Source organism: Ambystoma mexicanum, chromosome 14 (assembly GCF_040938575.1).
Source record: "Ambystoma mexicanum isolate Mex_15411 chromosome 14, UKY_AmexF1_1, whole genome shotgun sequence".
In the NCBI taxonomy this organism is placed as follows: domain Eukaryota; kingdom Metazoa; phylum Chordata; class Amphibia; order Caudata; family Ambystomatidae; genus Ambystoma; species Ambystoma mexicanum.
The window spans coordinates 83960369-83979395 of record NC_090940.1 but is presented as its reverse complement, the minus strand read 5'-3'; the positions used below and the strand labels follow the sequence as shown (position 1 = coordinate 83979395).

General features: G+C 47.5%; 1 protein-coding gene across 1 annotated transcript in view; it reads left to right on the top strand.

Annotated features, from left to right (window-relative positions):
• The first annotated feature begins 9204 nt into the window (after positions 1–9204).
• Positions 9205–19027, top strand: part of GREM1 (gremlin 1, DAN family BMP antagonist) — a 134771-nt gene continuing 124948 nt past the window's right edge. The window contains exon 1 of the mRNA XM_069638557.1: positions 9205–9540. The gene's annotated coding sequence lies outside the window, so the exon portion shown is untranslated. The remainder of the gene's footprint in view (positions 9541–19027) is intronic.

Genomic DNA, 19027 nt, shown 5'->3' with positions numbered 1-19027 from the left:
CTGAATTTTGAGATCAATTGAGACCCCCTGTCAGAGCTAACTTGACTAGGAAGCCCATGCAGTCTCACCACTCCTTGCAAGAAACTATGAGCCAGTTTTTCCACAGTAACCTCTCCCTCCATCGGTAAGAAATGCGCTTCCTTAATAAGAAGATCCACCACAACTAAAATAGTTGTCCAGCCCTTATCCGAAGGAAGATCACAGATGAAATCCATGGAAATAGTGTGCCAAGGACGAGGAGGAACAGGTAACGGCTCCAATAAACCATGCGGCTTCCCAACTTGACATTTTGCCTGTGCACAAACTGCACACGTCTTGACGAAATTTTACGTATCCTGACGAATCTTCTCCCACCAAAAATGGCTTTGAACTAACTCGAGCGTTTTCCTAAAACCTGGATGTCCAGACAAGATATATTCATGGCAGTTCATCAAAACCTTTTCTCATAGCTCTTCTGTGGGCAAATAAAGCTTGTTATCAAGAAAATGGTAGACCCTCTTTTAAGCTCCTTGCTGGATCCAATTTCACCCACTCCTCCATCTTCTGCAAGGACATAGACTGGAGAACTTTGTTCAAAACATCCATGCCTTTAAAAACTCCAGCTAACAGAAAACGTTCTGGAGCAATAAGAGGTTCTGGCTCTTGAACCTCTCTCATCTCACTTCCAGGAAATTAACGAGATAATGCATCCGCTTTTCTGTTTAAACTCCCGGGTTTGAAGGTCACAACAAAATCATAGTCTGCAAAAAATAAGGACCAACGAAGTTGCCACGGAGACGAAGTTTTTGCAGATTTCAAAAACAATACATTTCGATGATCATTAAGTACAGTTACCTTGTGTTTTACCCCTTTAAGAAAATGTCTCCATTCTTCGAAAGCAGACTTGATAGCAAGCAACTTGTGATCTGTAATTGCATAATTCACTTCGCCGCAGAAAGTTTTCTTGAAAAAAAAGCTACTGGATTTAACTGTCCCGTAGTTTCATGTCTCTGATAAAGCACTGTCGCCATTGCTAGATTTGAGGCGTCTGCCTCCACAAAGAAAGGTTTAGAAAGATCAGGGTGTATTAAAATCGGACTGGTAGTAAACCTTTTCTTAAATTCTTGAAAAGCTTTTTCTGCTTCCAGGTCCCACTCAAATTTTACTCCTTTTTTCAGCAGTCTTCTTATAGGAGCAACTAGTCGCGAAAAACCTACGATAAATCTCCTATAAAAGTTTGCAAACCCCAAAAAACTCTGTATTTATTTAACCCTTGTTGGGGGAAGGCAACTCTTGAACTGCTTGTACCTTCTTAGGATTCATTTCCAACCCCTTAGGTGAAACTATAAAACCCAAGAACTCCACAGAATCTGTATGAAATTGGCTTTTTTCCAGTTTAGCAAACAAGTGGTTTTCACACAGTTTTTGCAAAACCAGACAAACATGTCTCAGATGTTGATCCAAGTCAGAAGAGAAAATCAAAATGTCGTCTATATACACGACAACACAAATATCCAAAAATTCTCTAAAGACTTCATCAATAAAAAATTGTAAAGCCGCTGGAGCTTTGCATAAACCGAATGGCATCACTTGATATTTGTATAGCCCAAACCTGGTCTTGAACGCTGTCTTCCATTCATCTCCTTCTTGCACACGCACTAGATGGTAAGATCCCCTCAAATCTAATTTAGGAAAATAGTGGCTCCTTGAATTTGATTTAGCCTTTCTGAGATGAGAGGAAGAGGATACCGGTTCTTAACTGTGACTCTGTTGACGGCTCGATAATCTATACAAGTTCGGAGGGTTCCAACTGGTTTAGGTACGAAAAACAGAGCAGAGGCTGCCAGTGATTTAGAATGACAAACAAATCCTTTAGCCAAGTTCTCTGTTAAATATTCTTTTAAATAGTCATTTTCTTTCTCTGTGAGAGCATATACTCTGCTACTTGGCAAGATTGCTCCTGGCTCTAACTCAATTTTACAATCGAAATGCCTATGGGGTGGTAGTTCTCCCGCCACTTTCTCATCAAACACATCCCCAAACACATCCCAAAAGTCTTGGTAACACGGGGAAGTTGACCAACAACTGCCCCCACATCATTACCTCCTACCCCAAACTCAGCCAAGAAACTAGACACAGAATTAATCGGTTTAACATCTTCCTCAAAAATCCTTCCAGAGGAACAATTCTCTTGGCAGAAATCAGACTGCATGTCAATTGTCCTGGCACTCCAATCAATCAAAGGATTATTCAGAGTGAGCCAAGACATTCCCAAAATTATCTTTAACAAAGGAGCATCAATGAACTCAAAAGATATCCTCTCTCTGTGGCCCTCTGTTAACTCCAAAATCAAAGAACTAGTCTTGTGGGTAATAGGACCAGAAGAAAGAGAAGTTCCATCAACAGCTCTAACTTGCTCAACTACCTTCTTCTGAATAATGGGGATTCCCAAAGATTTTGGAAGACCCCAGTGCATAATATTCCCTCTGGCTCCTGAGACTACCATAACTGGGCCATTCCCCTTAAACTCCAACTCCAAAAAACAAGGATACATTCACTGTGATATGAGGAACAACAGTCTGCACTGTGTTGGCTATCTGCTGCACTTTGCCTGTTGAAGTGGAAGTTTTTCTTGGAGCGTAAGGACAATTCCCTAGGAAATGGCCACTTCTTCCACAATATAACACAGATGGTTATGGCTTCTACTAGCCCTTTCTTCCTTGTTTAAAGGACCCCGAACCGTGGAAGGAGGATCATTCCCTTTTGTCTTCATCTCTACTTTGGGTCTATCCACTTTAACTAGAGAATTAAAATCACTCTGACTATGTCGCCGCTCCGCTTTTCTTTCACTGAAACGAAAGTCTAATTGGATAACCAAATCAATCAGAGCATCACAAGTAGAGGGGCGTTCTACAATTCCTGACAACGCAGCCTTTAACTCATCTCTAAGGCCCCGATAAAACAATGAGGCCTGTTTATCCTCGGGCCAACTGTTTTCTAACACAAGGGACTTAAATTGTGTAATGTAAGCAACTAATTCTCTATTACCTTGCTTCAACTCTAAAAGTTCCCCATCAACCTCCAAAGATATCTGCCTCCTGTCGAACATTTTTCTGAAAATCTCCAAAAAATTTGAATAATTTTCCAGAACTGCACTCTTTTGACTCACCAACAACCCCGCCCAAGCAGAGGCCTCTCCAGTAAGATAAGACAACATGAAAGTAACCTTGGAGGCATCTGTAGGGAAGACCTCAGGTCTACTCATAAAATGTAACTCACATTGAGTTAAAAACACCCTAAACCTCTTTGAGTCCCTTGATAACGTTCAGGTGGCGCCAAGGGAACCGGCATAACTAAACTTCTAACTCCTTCATTAGCTTGTGAGGACCGTAATATATTGGGTAACCAGTCACCTCCCTCCCTTTATAACTCTGGCAGAGAACCAGCACCCCAGACACCTCATCCTCTCTCCTTTCTCCCATCTGTTGAATTTGTGTCGCTTTTACATTCAAGTCATCCACTTTTTGACTAAGTGAAGCATTCTCATTACGGGCTATTTTCAACTCCTCCCGTAACTCCCTGATCAAAGATCCTAAAGCCTCCATGGAGGTCTCGTCGGGGTTCATGACAGCTCAGGCAGACTAAGGTTTTTTTGGCCTTTCACTCTATCAGGCTGAGAGTATTCCTGTGTCCGCGGAAGCTGCTGAACCCCCGACAATCCCCCTCAAGTGTAATTCTCAGAACTAGATTAAACTCAGCTCTGTTAACTACACCCCAAAGGAAAAGGGGGAAAGTGGATAACATTAAAAAAACCACCAGGTTAGAGATGTCATAACTAGCTGCTGCTGAACCTGCAGAGAATACATAAACAAATACAAATCCTCATATTACTTACTTCACATTGAGGTTGAAAGACTCTAAATCCTTAACTATAGTGTAAAGAATCACACCTGGTTCTTCTCATTAAGAAATCACTGAGAAGATTGAAAAAATTGCTGAAAATCTTTCTACCTCTATTCTTGAGTCTCTTGAGAAAGACAGCAACTCCTTTATATTAAGTAAACCAGCTGACTCTTGATCTTTGTCGTTAAAACAGTTTTTAGTTCAAGTAAAATGTAGGTTTAAATGAATTCTGTTCTTTATACTCTTCTCTAAAGTGTTAAAACACGCACACGATGATTGAGTACGTTGTTTCATGAAGAACGCGCGTAACCGCGAAGGAAAACACGCAATAACCTGTTCTGCAAACGCTCGCTAAACAAATTACGCGCTGAAGACAACACGCGCTGTAGAAAACACGTGCTGAAGAACACACGCGCTGTAGAATACATGCGCTGGAGAACGCTCGCGCTGTGGAAAACACGCGCTGATGAACACACGCGCTGAGGAACACTCGCGCTGAAGATTTCACACGCTGTAGAATACACGCGCTGAAGAAAACACGCGCTGCAGAAAACACACGCGCTGTAGAAGACACATGCTGAAAAAAATCACGCACTGAAGAACACACGCGCTGAAGAGCACACGTGCTGTTGGATACACGTGCTGTAGAAAACACCCATAGCAATATTTATCGCACGCACGCACTGAAGTATTCTCGTAGCAATTTTTACACGCGCACACACTCTGAGGAATATTCGCAGCAGTTGAAGAGTTCTGGCACGAGCAGGAGTCCAATTCCACGCGAGAAGGAAAACACGTCACACGTGCTAGTACGTAACGCTCACAATCCACGCGCATGCATTCAAATAAAAGCCAAACTCCAAGTACACTTTTAGACAGTGCGAAATAACAGTTCAAAACTCCAAAATGCTTTTTCTTACTTTAAATGTCTCAAAGAGAATCTGAGCAACAGATTAAAACATCCAAAATAAAGTCACTTATCTTTTGAAAGGTTTTTCTAAGAACTTCAGGAATTCCAGGCTTTAGTAAGTTCTCCTGACAATCCAGATACTTCTCCTGAACCCCCTAAAGAGGAGCCGCTCAACTGACAGGGACCTGAAAGTTCAAATCCACAAGGCCCAAAACTTCAGCAGGAGCAGCTACAATGCACGTCCTCTCAGCTGGGGTTATGATGGTGAAAGGGAGAGAGTGACAGTTTAGAATGTTCATTGTTGTCCTGCTGACCTCTCTAGCCAATCAAAGCTTCTATTGAGAAACTCCATCTTGCCTTGGGTCAGAACCAGGATTCTGTATTGAGAAGTTAAGGCCAAACCAAATAAAGTAGAAAACTTCCAATCCACACCAAACTAATCTACAGACCTCTAAATAAAGGAAATAAATAAAGGAAACCTGAAAATAAAGGGGAATAAATAAAGGAAACCTGACACCTGGCTCCAAAATCGCCATGCCACACGGTTCTTTGTCCTGTCCTTTGGCCATCTTGCCCCTTCACCTTCCCCAGGTCGAGCCGACCCGGGTCAGTCCTTATTTGGTCATGCACTTTCCCACGAAACCCAAAGCTTTCTGGGGCTTCTGCATGCCTTGTGTGTGCCTCCAGGATGTGGGCTGGGATGTCTGTTCCCGATACACATCCTGGGTGCCAGAGAGTCTGGAGTGTCCTGAAGGCCTGGGACCACCGTGGTCCATGATTGGTCCACGTATGGAGTGAGTGTTTGTGAGCAGATCTCCCATTGGGTCCTCTCCGTTTTGGCGCGAAGGGAACTTTGGATAAGAGGAGGCCAAAAACACCACTACCATGTCGATCTCCTGAGTTCACACCGAACAAGGGATAAGAAGCCAAGTATCCTGCAACAAGAAGCCGAGTCGAGGAACCGCTGGTGACCCGCTGGAAGGTTTGGCACCCTGAGCCCACTGTCGTCCTGCGAGACCCCTCTGCATCTGATCGTCCTAGAAGGTCTGCGAAGGCGCTTTGACCCACTGGAATAGTGGGAACAACTATTCTCGGCAACTTCATCAAACCCTGCAAGTAAGCCTCTCCGGAAGTGTCCCTGGGCCAACTAGTGGGCTGACCAGCTTACACGGGACGTTTGCTCTGTCACCGCCGCCGTTTTGGGGAAGCCCTCGAATCTTGGCCTACAGCTAGCTCTGTGTCCACGGCACCCTCACACCGAATTTCATACACCTGGCATTCCCATGTCTGAAGTGAGACGAGTGCGCCCGGACCAGAGTAAACGTGGTTGCCCTGTTGCCCTGCTCTGGTAACGACCTGTGCACGTTCACTGCATTCGTGACCCCCTCGACCCTGAATCCTGCTACCGCTGAATCTACACGGTGTCGAGATGTCCCGATTGTCACATCCGAACCTGCCAGCAACGTGAACTGAACTGGCAAAGCCTGGGTCTGCCTGCGTCGGGGACCGGTGAGTAGTCCATACCCCAACCGGTGGCCCCTAGCGCAGGAACCCATTTCTTTTCTACCGCTGTTGTGAAATAGCGGATCCATCCCGCACTCTCACCCTGCCTCTGCCCGCAAGTGGAGATCTTGCTTGAGTAGTGGGGACTTGTTCTTCATCGCCTCATCCACCTTCCTGAACTGGCAGAGACCCTTGAAGAGACCCTATTTTCTCCATTAGCACAAGCGCGTGCATGTACTATTGAGCATAAGGCTCCTCTCTTCGTATGGCTGGGACTGCCTCCTAGTTAGGTGTATTTCTGATGTCGAACTGGGTCTAATGATTATTTGCACTGCCTATTTTCCTCCCCATCCAGGTAGTCTACATATTTCATGCTCCTAACTCCTTAGACCCCTCGGTCTTGTATATATATTGTATTGATTGTGATGTGTTGGTTTACTTTAGTATTATTGTGATTCTTTGCTATGGTCGATGTTACAAAGGCCTTGTAATAAATGTGTCTATATTTTTAATATAACACCTGTCTCGTGTAATTTGTAAGTCTCCTTGCTTTATGTGCTCATTGAGGCCTTTCAGTCACCCTCACCCCTCTTGAGACTATGGGCCTCATTTACACGGGTACCGGTAAATCCTTACCGTTTTACTACGAGGTCCCTTTGCGGGTTGGGGAATTTACTGCCTACTTTTTGCAGGCGTTAAAAACCAACCCGCAAAGGGACCAGGGAGCTAATTACGGTACCGCAATTTGCGGTACCGTAATTAGCGCCTTCCCCATTCCCATTATGCCCTATGGGGCAAAAATGGGAATGGGGAAGGGCAATGGTGGAAGGGGGCATTACCGCCCCGCCAACCTTGGAATGGGGCGGTAATTCCCCTTTCCTCCAAGGCGGTGCCGGTATTTTACCGGCATGAACCATGGCGCTAATAGTGCCATGGTTCTCCGTCATCCGTGTAATGAGGCCCTTAGTCTTGACCGCCGCCATCGCTACCCTGATTGGTTTGGCTTGTCCAGAGGTTACCCTGTTTCAAGAAACTAGGCTGGCCTTCTGAACCTCTGCCCCTCCAGGTCAGAATTCAGAAATCCATCTTAACAACCGTCTCCGTGAAGGTATCATCGATCAGGCCCTGGCTTGGCTGACCTCTTTCCTCTCCGATCGACCCTCCCAGGTCCAACTGGGGTCCTTCCTCTCTTCTCCTCTATCTCTATCTCTACCTGTGGTGTTCCCAAGGGGTCTCACCTCTCTCCCTGGTAGTTCAACCAATACCTGGCACTTCTTGCCCACTGCATCGCCGCTCTCTGCCCCACCTTTCAGTGCTATGCGGATGATACTAAACTCATTTTCAGGCTACCCTCGGCCTCCTCCTCTCCTCCCCTCATCTCTGACTGTCTGTCTGCTATCCAGGAGTGGTGTGCCGCCAACGACCTCTGCCTTAATGCCAGTAAGACTGAGATTCTCCTCTTTGGCACACCTGCCCCCTTGTTTCCTGTCACTCTCTAGCCAGCCTCTCTTGGCCCTCTTCTTGCTCCCACCTGTGAGGCTAAAAACCTTACGGTCATCTTCGACTCCACACTCTCCTTCTCTCCTCACATCTCTGATGTCTCTAAGAAGTCACCCTACCAGCTGCACCTCCTTAGAGGTATTCTCCCTTTCCTCGCTTCCCCCAGAAGCTCACTGTCTCCAGAGCTCTGGTTCTCTCTAGGCTGGACTACTGCAACAGCCTCTTTCTAAATCTGCCTGCCTCCCCTCTCCGCCCTCTGCAACTTATCCAGAACAGGACTGCGAGACTTGTCCTTGGCCTCAAGCCCACCCAAGCATCCTTAGAAACCCTACTCTGTCAACTGACCTGGACTGCGGTGCCTGAGGGCGTTCATCCTACCAGCGCTTTGAGGTCATACCAATGATAAATAGAGCGCTATATAAATGCCAAATAACATAACATACTTACGTTCCCATAATGCTCTTTGCTGTTATGCAGGACTGGGTTCTATAAAGAGATACTGAGTTCTGTGACCTGCCCTGGGGCCAAGCCCCTTGGCCCCGCCCCTTTCTCCCCTGTGGGCCCACCCTCCGAGGAGAGAGGGTACCCCAGTAAATTGTTCCCATTTCCAGCTCTGCACCTGGGATATAGACATGTCATTATTTACACTTTAGTATACTTCTAGAACAATCCACCCGCGTATCTAATATCAAGCACAGTATTGTTGAAATGGGAAACGTCAGCTATCTTCATTGCTTACAAAGTTAAGCAATACTATATCCATGTAGCACCAGATGTCCAACCACTTCAATGTCCTCTTCCCCCTCTCCCCATTCCTTCTTCTTTCTGTCTTCCTATCACCCCCCTTCCCCTCTCCCTACCTACCCACTTCCTTCCCCTTCTTTTTCCTTTCCCTCCCTCTCTCCCTTCCCTCCTTCCTCCCTTCCCTTCTTCCTTCCTTCCTTTGCCTCTGACTTCCTCCCTCCATTCCTTCCCCTCCCTCCCACCCCCTTCCTCTCGTTCCCTCTCTTCCTTTCTCTCACTTCCTTCCTTTCCCTTCCTTCCTCTCTCTTTTGTTCTTCCTTCCTCTCACGTCCTTCCATCCTCCCTCTCTTCCTTCCCCTCTCCCCTCGCCCCTTCCCCTCCGCCTGGCCTTTCCCGTCCCTTCCCTCCCATCGTCCATTCCCCTCTTTTCGTCTCACGCCTTTCTCTACCTGCTCCTCTCACCCCCGTTACCCCTCTCCCTTTTCCTTGCCAGGGCACGCCTCTCCCTCCACCACTGCCTCTCACCCCTGCCCGTCTGCGCTCCTCATTCTCCTCGCCCCCCCCCCCCCCACCCACACCTCCCCCCGCCACTGGATGCTGCAGGAAGTGCTAAAGGGGCGGATAGGGCTTAGACGGTGATTTCGTCCTGGGAGCCTCTGGGCCAATGGTGAGCGGGACCCTCGGGGAGCGCTCTCAGCTGGCAGGCATTTAAATGGCGAGACAGGCCGGCGCTGCCCCACTGGTACCAGGACCGTGGACCTCCCCCATCTCTCCGCGCGTGGAGCTGGACAGCCGCCCCGCGCTCTGCTCTGCTAGACTGAGCCCGCGCATCTGCAGCGCCTACCCCGCGAGTGCCCACGCCTAGGCTCTGGACGAGCCCGCCTTTCGCCTGACACTACATAGCGCCCAGAAGCAGAGAATCCGGATTGGCCCCGGGAGCCCGCGGGACACCCAGAATACTGAGCACGGGGAGCTAGCTGTTCCACCCACCCACTCAACAGGTGAGCCAGTCATCCAGGGTGTGTGAAGGAGGTCGATGGTTAGACATATAGATGGACGGATGGATGGATGCATGCATGGATGGACGGATGCATGGATGGACGGATGCATGGGCGGACGGATGCATGGATGGATGGATGCATGGACGGACGGATGCATGGATGGATGCATGGATGGATGGATGGACGGACGGACGGGTGGATGCATGGATGGATGCATGGAGGAATGGATGGATGGACGGACTGCCTCATGGCTGAATGATTGACAGGTGGGTGCGTAAATGATGGGGGGACGGATACATGCATGAATGGGTGGATGGTTATATGACATGACAGGTGAATAGAAAAAGATGGATGGGGGAATAGATGCACGGACGGGCGGATGGACTGACTGGTGTGCGAATGTGCGGGAGGATGGATGGATGGATGGATGGATGGATGGGAGGCTGGGTAGGGGGGTAAGCGGATGGATGGGTGGATTAATGGAAGGACAGATGGGTTGGTGTGTGCATGTCTGGGCGGGTGGATGGGTGAATTGTCCAATAGATAGATAGGTGGGTGGGTGGTTCCATGGATGGATGAGTCGACCTATGAATAGGTGTGTGAATGTATGTATGGATGGATGGATGCATGGGTGGATGAGTGGGAGGGTGGATGTGTGGGAAGATGGATGGACAGATGGTGGGCGTGTGAATGTGTGGTTGGATAAATGGGTGAGTGGGTGAATCTATCTATCTATCTTCTATGTATGTATGCATGTATGGGTGGGTGGCTGGAATGATGGATACATGGATGGACCTGTGGGATGGGAGTTTAAATGTCTAGCTGTGTGGATGGATGAATACATGGATGGATGGATGAGTGGGAGGGTGGATGTGTGGGTAGATGGATGGACAGATGGTGGGCGTGTGAATGTGTGGTTGGATGAATGGGTGAATCTATCTATGTATGTATGCATGTATGGGTGGGTGGCTGGAATGATGGATACATGGATGGACCTGTGGGATAGGAGTGTGAATGTATAGATGTGTGGATGGATGGATGGATACATGGATGGATCTGTGGGATGGGAGTGTAAATGTCTAGCTGTGTGGATGGATGAATACATGGATGGATGGATGGATGGATGTGTGGGTAGATGGATGGACAGATGGTGGGCGTGTGAATGTGTGGTTGGATGAATGGGTGAGTGGGTGAATCTATCTATGTATGTATGTATGCATGCATGTATGGGTGGGTGGCTGGAATGATGGATACATGGATGGACCTGTGGGATAGGAGTGTGAATGTATAGCTGTGTGGATGGATGGATGGATGGATGGATGGATACATGGATGGATGAGTGGGGGGTGGGTGGACGGGTCGGTGCATGGACAGATGGGTGGGTGAATAGTTCTCAGCCGCAGCGTGAGATCTCATCTAGTGATAATGCTGAATGGGTCCTTCTAGGCGCTGCCTGTAACCACTGCACGGCGTCTTGGCGCTCTCTGCAGCCCGATGAATGGTTTGTTGAAGAAGCTACTTGCTTATTTCAGGGGTTTGTAAAGCGAGGCTCATCCTCTGAAGAGTGCAGCGGTGAGGCAGAGTGCCCCTCCCGAGGCTCCGAGGCGCTGTAATACTGGGGTGGGGTCGTGATCGCTAGGGTGTTCTCCTGGGTGGGTCAGAGGGGTGTGGTGGGCTCTGGGCGCTCCGTGGCGTTGACACACAGGAAGGGCTGCTTTTGAAGACACGTTGGGTGCCAGGACCACCCGATGCCCCTGGAATAGTAAGGGGCGGTTCAGAGTGCAGTTCCCATAGTGCAGTCTAAACACCTTCCTGCATTTCGGGGTGAGGGTTGTTCTCAATCTCAGATCCCGGTCACCCCAAAAGTCGGTCGCCGGCTTCCTGTGGCTCTAGTCTGCGCAGTTAGAGAGCACATTAATTCCTTCATTCATTCATGTGTGGTTTTTTTAATCGCTCCTTGGTCGGTCAGATGCGGCTTGAGGCCTCTGACGGAGGCGATCACAGGGGGTGGGAAAGAGGACGGCAATTGCACCGACTCGTATTCGTGTGCTTGGTTTCTGTGGCGGGGCGCGCAGCGCTACACAGCAGTAGCAGTGTGCGTATCCTAAGTGTGGGTGGACGTCAAGGTTTTCATCGGTGCGGGGCGAGAGCTTGCAGAGCGAGAGCTTGCAGAGCGCTTGGCGACCCCGCAGAGCGCACGGGTCTGTGGCGGCCATTGGCACGGCGCGCCTGGCAGCCTGTCTGGGCTTTTCAAGCCTACGCGCCCGGCGCTAATACCCAGCGTAATGATACTCATGTTACCTCCGAAGGATGAAAGGCTTGTTCAGTGCTGCCAAGATTCGACCCCTCGCCTGTAGGTTGTGCGTAGACCTCTACAGGGGGCACGCAACCTACTGAGCTATCTTATGAAACGAAGCCGCTAGACCTGCGACACCCCACTCCTTGTAGAGGTGTGTGGCTGGATGCAGGGGATCGGCATGCTGACGGCATTTGACACAGCGCTATACAGCTTCGAATCGAGGGGTGCTTTACAGAACTAGACTAGGACCTCTTGAACGCGAGGAGCTGCGTACACAGCAGTGAGGTTTGTGGGGTAAAGTTCAGACCAGATAACACACACCAGGGGGGCATAGGGTGGAATTTCACCCCCTCGCCTGTTCCCGTGCCGTGCTTTACAGAGACCCAAAGGCGGCGTCAAGCCCTATAGAAGACCCTACATACATACTGTTGGTACACCATAAGGACATGCTTTCATATTTACATTCCCTATGGAGATAAATGGAGTTGTCTAGAATCACACATTTGTCCTGGTTAAGTGTTGAAGCTGGGATTGGGACCCAGGTCTATGGGATCTAAGGCCAGCAATGTAGCGCCTACAGCACATTTCCAGCAGCTGCGTCTTTATGCTGAAGACTCAGCACTGAGTGCGGGGTAATGCGGCGTGAGCAGGCCCCCGGGCTGTACCCCCTCTTTACAGACGGTATTTCCTATGATGCCGTGGCGAGACGTTTAACTGGATGATAATTGTAATGATACTTGTTATATAATGACTCATGCTTGATGGCTCACATTTCTAAGTGCTACGCTAGTGGCTTTTTTTATCACCCAATTTAATTATGGCACTCTATTTATGAACCTCAGCTAGATGAAGGGCTGAGTCGGGCATCTGGATCCAGAGGAGCTGTCTGTTATTTAGCGATTCCGAGACTGGCATCACTTCTCCCAACCGCGTCATTCTAACACTACTTGAACGTTGGCAAAGACCCAAAGCCAGGGCAGGAGCGCAAAAGAGGCCCAGGGCGCCCATTGCTCGAGAACCCACCAAACAGGCGAGTGTGGGCCATTGATCTGAGCCATCGGGCGCCGATTAATGACCGCGCGGCGCGCAGCTCGGCGTTTTGACCTGTGCGTGCAGCTTGTCGTTTTAACCAGTGCGTGCAGGTTGTCGTTTTCACCAGCGCGTGCAGGTTGTCGTTTTCACCAGCGCGTTCAGTTTGTCGTTTTCACCAGCGCGTGCAGCTTGTCGTTTTAACCGGTGCGTGCACCTTGTCGTTTTAAGCATTTCATGCAGCTTGTCGTTTTAACCAGTGTGTGCAGCTTGTAGTTTTGACCCGTACGCGCAGCTTGTCGTTTTAAGCAACGCGCGCACCTTGTCGTTTTAAGCAGTGTTACTGGAGACGAGCTTCGGGAAGGGGTGGGGGGGTCACCATTTCCCCGCACGTTTCCCCCCAAATGCACCCCAAGTACTACCCAGCTTGTTGTGAACAGTCGTGAATTGCGATTTGTGAATGTGCACTGCTTTTTTGAGTGCAAAGGTCTATATTTTGTCGCCCACCTCTGACTTGTGCTTTTGTGATGGGGGCACATCCACGGATAACTGTAAGCCACAGAGTGCCCCTAACCTTACCCCCACCTCCTCGCCCCTCCCCCAACTAATCCTTCAATCATGGAACTCCCGCCACCACCCTGTTATCCCCAGGACCCCAAAATCCACGCCTACAATTATTTTTGCTTGTAAATTCGAAAATAAAAACTCTGAAAGAAGTTACCTGATGAATCTGACCCCGAACGCACTATTTACAGAAATAGAAAAATAGGAATGCATTTCCATTTCTTTAAGTTTGAAGAGTTCGAATTTTGTTTTACATTTTTTTTTAATGGAAGCCAACAACACACGTCCCACGGGGCTTCCTGGAAAGGATCCGTGCAATGTATTTGTTGTGATTTCTGTGTTGAGGGCAGGGGTTTTGGAACATGGGAGACAGGGGGGTCAAAGAGGGCTGATGCTTCCTTGGGCATTATGTTTTTTTTGGGGGAGGGGGGGCGCTGATCATGGTCGAGGAACAGAAAAGGGGACGGGGGCTCCGCCATCCCAACTTTAATGTCAGGTTGAATCCATTAAGAAAAACATTCGTTATTTTCAGAGATCTATTTGCAAACGTGTGTCTGCTTTTCTAGAGAGCGTTGAGGCGCCTGCATTTGCAAGATCCTATTTTCGAACCTTTTACCCGTAGCAAAGACTATTAAGCGCCTGCGGCCCCCTTGAGCCGCTAGGATGTTTGTGTAGGAGGGGGCTCAGAGGATGGCCACCGCCTGAATTGTTCCATCCTATTAGGAAACGTGCTGTTGTTGCCGCTGCTTACGTACCATTGTGATTCGAACCCACGAGTCACTTGTGATGCACGTGTGTTATGCACGTGTGTGATACCCGTGCGTCTGTTCCGTTCTTCACGCTGTTAACCTCGCGTGCGGTTTGCATGTTAAGTGAATGAAATAAACTCACCTTTGGTTTATAGTACAGACACTATCACTAAAAAGGGCGAGGACGTGCGCGTCTTTCGTAGGACCACATGGAAAGTTGACGTCATACACTTTATTGTTTTGGCTACACATGCAAGTGGTCTGTCCGACAGCATTGCGCGTTTTTACGCTCTTCCATTGTTGCAATTTGCACGCGTCAAGACTTTGATTCCTAGTCAAAGGAAAAGCGGGAGCGGGCTGTGCTGCAGTGGTGCGGTGCCAGGGGTTGCGCGGCACCGGGGACTGTGCCACTGGTTGTGCCGGACCGGGCGCCATGCCGCGTGCTGTGCGGGACGCGAACCATGCCACGCCGGACTGTGCCAGGATGGCCCGGCCGCCAGCGCTGCACGGCTTTCCAGCAAGGCTTGCCTTCAAGATATTGACAACGGCGGAGAAGCAACACTGATTAAGCTGGAACCCAGGGCTGCCAGAGCTGGAAGATAGCCAGCAGGTTAAGCGCTCGCATCGGGCATACAATGCTCAGAAGACATACGAATCTGGTTTGAGGCTCTTGGAAAAACATTATTATCCTTCCCAGGATGACAAGTTGTTGTATATGAGAGGAATGTATAATATGGCACAATATAAACGCATGATATTGTTATCATTATAAGGTTAATATTTAAGTATCATTGAGGTGCGTAACATTGAAACCTGACATTACAGGCGTTAGGAGTGAGAGGCTACTGTATATAAAACACACCATTATGATTCTCTTTCCGAGGTCGATAAAGTGAGTTCACGTGATATGGGCAATAACTTATTTCACAGCACTTAGAAGCAGGAAGAATACAGCATGAAGCACTATATGACAAGTGATGTCATTGGTGAGATCACCAAGAACCTTTCAGCGTATCTCTCCCATGCGGGGTGACTCTCAGTTAAGGGACGCACCCTATGGGTGCCCTGACTCCGGCACTGTGGGCACAAGGCGGCACTATATGACCAAGAGGCCTTTCACAGGTAAAGCAGGGCCATTGCCATGCCCAGACACCCATTAACACGCACAGGAAGCGCTTAGAAACGCCCTAAATGCTGCTTACGGCGCTATAAGGGAAAGAGTAACATAGCAGGAAGCAGTGGAGCCTATGTTTCTCCAATGAGTAAATGGCACAGAGGGGGCCGGCTATGTTTACACTTGCATGTAAACAGGTCTCCAAGCAAGTTTCGTCATTTGCACTGTGAAGTGCAAAAGGGAGTTGTAAAATAAGCCCCCCGTTTCCGTTAACGCGTGGAAGGCAGCGTTTAGATTCCCATTGAATCCCCAGTCTTTTTGATGGTGTAAGAAGCAGGCGGATAGCATAGGAATCTGTTGGTTTTGTGCCAGCATGAAACACCCCTTTTTCAGATGGGGTGGAGACGGAAATGAAGACGTACATGTGCGTCGTAATGCAGCCGCGCCTCCATTTCTGACGCTCCCCCATTTTCCTGCTGATGCATGACAGCGGAGGGGCACAGAGAGGAGATAAGTCCCGCCTCCTCCGCCTCATTCGAGCACTTTGTTTTTACGCCTGCATTAGATTTTTACGCAGACGTAAAACAATGGATTCCTATGGAATCCGCCTCAGTTTCCTGTCATATTGGTGTGAAAGGATATCGTGTATCTCTGAGCTTCCGTAAGTGGGTCTGTACATAAATATGCACGCGTGTGTGTGATTATGTGTGCATGACACATTGGAGGTCCTTTTTTAAGTCCCCAGCGCTTTCATAAAGGTGCTAAAGCCAGACATAAAGGAGTTACTCCTATCCAGATGCAAAGGAGTTACTCCTATCCAGACGCAAAGGAGTTACTCCTATCCAGACTTAAAGGAATCCATCCTATCCAGACGTAAAGGAGTTACTCCTATCCAGACGCAAAGGAATCCATCCTATCCAGACGTAAAGGAGTTACTCCTATCCAGACGCAAAGGAATTCATCCTATCCAGACGCAGAGGAGTTACTCCTATCCAGACGTAAAGGAATTAATCCTATCCAGACGTAAAGGAGTTACTCCTATCCAGATGCAAAGGAGTTACTCCTATCCAGATGCAAAGGAGTTACTCCTATCCAGACGCAAAGGAGTTACTCCTATCCAGACGTAAAGGAATTAATCCTATCCAGACGTAAAGGAGTTACTCCTATCCAGACGCAAAGGAGTTACTCCTATCCAGACGCAAAGGAGTTACTCCTATCCAGACGTAAAGGAATTAATCCTATCCAGACGTAAAGGAGTTACTCCTATCCAGATGCAAAGGAGTTACTCCTATCCAGACGCAAAGGAGTTACTCCTATCCAGACTTAAAGGAATCCATCCTATCCAGACGTAAAGGAGTTACTCCTATCCAGACGCAAAGGAATTCATCCTATCCAGACGCAGAGGAGTTACTCCTATCCAGACGTAAAGGAATTAATCCTATCCAGACGTAAAGGAGTTACTCCTATACAGATTCAAAGGAGTTACTCCTATCCAGACGCAAAGGAGTTACTCCTATCCAGATGTAAAGGAATTAATCCTATCCAGACGTAAAGGAGTTACTCCTATCCAGACGCAAAGGAGTTACTCCTATCCAGACGCAAAGGAGATACTCCTATCCAACGTAAAGGAGTTACTCCTATCCAGACGTAAAGGAGTTACTCGTATCCAACACAAAGGAGATACTCCTATCCAGACGCAAAGGAGTTACTCCTATCCAGACGTAAAGGAATTCATCCTATCCAGAAGAAAAGGAGTTACTCCTATCCAGACGTAAAGGAGTTACTCCTATCCAGACGCAGAGGAGTTACTCCTATCCAGACATAAAGGAGTTACTCCTATCCAGACGCAAAGGAGTTACTCCTATCCAGACGCAAAAGAGTTACTCCTATCCATACGTAAAGGAATTAATCCTATCCAGACACAAAGGAGTTACTCCTATCCAGACGTAAAGGAATTAATCCTATCCAGACGTAAAGGAGTTACTCCTATCCAGACGTAAAGGAGTAAAGGAGTTACTCCTATCCATACGTAAAGGAGTTTCTCCTATCCAGACGTAAAGGAGTTACTCCTATCGTAACACATTTATTCACGCTCCGTGGCCTTTTTTCGTGAGTGTCGATGGTGAAAGTGACATGGAATGGGAGTTCCATTTCCACCTCCCCTTTTCCTCTCTCCTCCGAAAGCCAGCATGGTGTGTGATACTGTGTGTGATTCCGCCTTTGATTTTGTGTATTATTGTCTGTGTGTAACTCCTTGGTGTGTACCTCTGTATTCCTCAGAATGATGTTTGTAACTAGATGCAATCTCCTCTTTGTATGATTTTAAGTGTGGTCCTGTTGCTCTTTGCGTTTTTGTGTGTGTATGATTCTGTGTGTGTGGCATTTAATCTTACATGCTGTGGTGGCTGGTGATTTTTTTGAATTGGAGGGGCGTACATATTTCTCACCAATGTGCGAGATCGACCGAGCATAGGGAGGGAACCTGAACCAACCCAGTGGTGTTCAGAGGTTCTCCCTGCAAGAATTTCTATGACAAATTGGGTAAAAAGCCAGATAGTTTGCAATTGGTTTTGTAGGGCAACTCATGAAAACATTCAGAAGATGAAAGTCACCAACAATGCACAGGAGAATTTCCCAACACATTTTCATGCCTTTCCCCACAATGTATGCCAGTATATAAAACATTTTCCCGATGGCTGTACCCATACATTTCCATGCTGGCTGCATTAATATGTGCAGTTTTCCCATATGAGAACATACTCATGTTTGATTTGTGCATAATGACAGTAATGATACTATAAGAAAATATGTCCAAGCTGGCTCTGCCAATATGTGGCAGTCTCCACACATAAGAACCTACTCCTTTTGGCTTTGCCATTACAAATGCCATGCAACAATAAGAAAATATGATCATACTGGCTGCACCTACGTAGGCCAATAACACAAAAATGTTTGCTCATCATAGATGCCCATTAATAAATGCCATGCCACAGTGAGAAATTATAGCTCAACTGGCTGCACCAAAATATGTATACGTCCACATAATGATGTCCTTGCGTGCACACCATGATTACATGCATGACGCCATCACGCTCCTGGCATCAATGCAACCTCACTGCAACCGCAATATATTAAGAAAAAGGAACTGAAGAAAACTAAAAGAAAACAGTTACACTTTTTGTGTATTGAATCAAGAAAATATAAAAATAAGAAATTATTATAGTGATAATATTGTGCTTAGGTATGGTACCACAAAAAAGTTTTTGTGCTAAATCCATGAAATCTACCTTAACAAGAAACCATTCTTTTCAGCCATAATTACCACAAACTAAACGATGCAACAATTAAATAATTAACTTAACTGGTTAAATAATTATGCTGCAGTGGACTAAATGTACATAATGACCACACGAACCCGTAAGGTATAAGTTGTAACTACACAGTTTATTTAAATAAAACAATTCAAATTGCATTCTTCATTCATCCTGTTTGCCAATACTAAGTCCAATGCATCAATCCAAAATGCCACAAGTTGTTCCCAAAGATGTGGTACATTGGCTACACAATGCCCTGGCTTGATCAGTTTTAGAATTCGGAACTTCAGTTGAGAAATCTGATGCCTGTGTTCCATGATGATGTCATATTTTGAGTACGTAGATTTGAGCAATGTTCGTTCCAATGAATTTGAGCTTTTCTGGATGATTGGTCCACATAATATTTACCACAAGGACA